The sequence below is a fragment of the Palaemon carinicauda genome, chromosome 28 (genome assembly GCF_036898095.1).
Source record: "Palaemon carinicauda isolate YSFRI2023 chromosome 28, ASM3689809v2, whole genome shotgun sequence".
In the NCBI taxonomy this organism is placed as follows: domain Eukaryota; kingdom Metazoa; phylum Arthropoda; class Malacostraca; order Decapoda; family Palaemonidae; genus Palaemon; species Palaemon carinicauda.
This window is the reverse complement of record NC_090752.1, coordinates 59,428,756-59,431,255: the sequence shown is the minus strand read 5'-3', so window position 1 is coordinate 59,431,255 and position 2,500 is coordinate 59,428,756. Positions and strand designations below refer to the sequence as shown.

The window sequence follows — 2,500 nt, the reverse complement described above, 5'->3', positions numbered from 1 at the left end:
TGAGTCCTAGACTTTGAGTCCTGGGAGTTTGAATCCTAGAATTACCGTCCTGGGAATTTGAATCCTAGAATTTGGGTCCTGGGAGTTTGGATCCTAGAATTTAGAGTCATGAGGGTTCAAATCCAAGAATTTAGAGTCCTGGGATTTTGAATCCTGGAATTTAGTCCTGGGAGTTTGAATCCTTTAATTTAGAATACTGGGAGTTTGAATCCTAGAATTTAGAGTCCTGGGAGTCTGGGAATTTGAATCATAGAATTTAGGAGTCCTAGGAGTTTGAATCCTAGAATTTCGAGTCCTGGGACTTGAATCCTAGAATTTAGAGTCCTGGGATTTGAATCCTAGAATTTAGAGTCCTGGGATTTGAATCATAAAATTTAGAGTCCTGGGATTTGAATCCTAATTTAGTCCTGGGATTTGAATCCTAAATTTAGAGTCCTGGGACTTTGAATCATAAATTTAGAGTCCTGGGACTTTGAATCCTAGAATTTAGAGTCCTGGGACTTTGAATCATAGAATTTAGAGTCCTGGGACTTTGAATCCTAGAATTTAGAGTCCTGGGACTTTGAATCCTAAAATTTAGAGTCCTGGGACTTTGAATCATAAAATTTAGAGTCCTGGGACTTTGAATCATAAAATTTAGAGTCCTGGGACTTTGAATCATTAAATTTAGAGTCCTGGGACTTTGAATAATAAAATTTAGAGTCCATGGAGTTTGAATCCTAGAATTTAGAGTCCTAGTATAGTAGTCTGGGAATTTGAATCCTAGAATCTAAGTCCAGGGAGTATGAATCCTAGAATTTAGAGTCATGTGAGTTTGAATCCTGGAATTTAGAGTCTTCTGAGTTTGAATCCTAGAATTTGGAATCCTGGGAGTTTAAATCCTTGAATTTAGAATCCTGGGAGTTTCAATTGAAGAATTTAGAGACCTGGGAGTTTGAACCCCAGAATTTAGAGCCCTGGGAGTTTGAATCATAAAAATTAGAGTCCTTAGAGTCTTGGAGTTGAATTCCTTGAATTAAGAGTTCCGGGAGTTTGAATCCTATTATTTAATAATTCTTGGAGTCTGGGAGTTTGAATAATATGATTAAGAGTCCTGGGAGTTTGAATCCTAGAATATTAGAGACCTTAGAGTTTGGGCATTTGAATCCTTAAATTTAGAGTCCTGTGAGTTTGAATCTTAGAATTTAGAGTCCTGGGAGTTTGAATCCTAGAATTTAGAGTCCTGGGAGTTTGAATCATAGAACTTAGGGTCTGGGAGTCTAGGAGTTTGAATCCTATAATTTAGGGTCCTGGGAGTCAGGGAGTTTCAATCCTAGAACTTAGTCCTGGCGTGTGGGAGATAGAATCCTAGTATTTAGAGTCCTGGAATTTGAATCCTAGAATTTGGCGTCCTGGAAGTTTGAATCCTACTTTAGGGTTCCTAATATTTGAATACTAGAATTTAGAGTCCTGCGACTTTGAATCGTATGATATAGATTCCTGGGAGTTTGAATTGCATAATTCAGAGTCCTAGTCTACTGAATTCTAAATTTAGGGTCCTGGTCATTTAAGTTTTATAATTTAGAGTCCTGGGAGTTTGATTCCTAGAATTTAGAGTCCTGGGAGTTTGAAACCTAGAATTTAGAGTCCTGTGAGTTTGAATCCTAGAATTTAGAGTCCTGTGAGTTTGAATCCTAGACTTTAGAGTCCTGTGAGTTTGAATCCTATAATTTAGATTCCTGGGAGCTTAAATCCCAAATTTTAGAGTCCTGGAAGCTTGAATCCCAGAATTTAAAGTCATGGGAGTCAGAGATTTTGAATCCCAGAATTTAAAGCCATGGAGTTTGAGATTTTGAATCCTTGAATTTACAGGTCTGAGAGCTTTAATCCCAGAAGTTAGAGTCCTGGGAGTTTGAATCATAGAATTTAGAGTCCTGGGAACTGGGAGTTTGAATCTTAGGATTTGGAGTCCTGGTAGCCTTGGAGTTTGAATGCTAGAATTTAGTCTTTGGAGTCAGAGTTTGAATCCTAGAATTTAGAACCCTTGGAGATGGAACCTTGGAATTAAGGGTCCTTGGAGTTTGAATCCTAGAATTTAGATTTCTGGAAGTTTAAATCCAAGACTTTAGATCTCTTGGAGTCTTGGAGTTTGAATCCCAGAATTTAGAGTCCCGTGAGACCTTGGAATTTGAATCCTAGACTTTAGAGGGCTTGGAGTTTGAATCCTAGAATTGAGAGTCCTGTGAGTTTGAATCATATAATTTAGTCCTAAGAGTTTGAATTGTATAATTTAGAGACGTGTGAGTTTGAATCCCAGAATTTAGAGTCCTAGGCGTCCTTGGAATTTTAATCCTAGAATTTAGAGTGCTTGGAGTTTGAATCTTAGAATTTAGAGTCCTTGGACTTGGAGTCTTGAGCCTGGATGGTTTAACCTAGAGAGATTTTTGTGTCCCGAGAGGTTGAGTCCTTAGAGGTCGAGTCCCTGACTTGGTTTAGTTCCAAGTTTGTATTTTGAAATCTG

General features: G+C 38.0%; 2 protein-coding genes across 2 annotated transcripts in view; one reads left to right on the top strand and one right to left on the bottom strand.

The window, feature by feature from the left end:
• Positions 1-2,500, top strand: part of LOC137621833 (protein SpAN-like) — a 341,729-nt gene that overhangs the window by 202,155 nt on the left and 137,074 nt on the right. The window lies entirely within an intron of this gene.
• The window catches only part of LOC137621834 (mucin-3A-like), a 33,433-nt gene that overhangs the window by 29,990 nt on the left and 943 nt on the right, over positions 1-2,500 (bottom strand). The window lies entirely within an intron of this gene.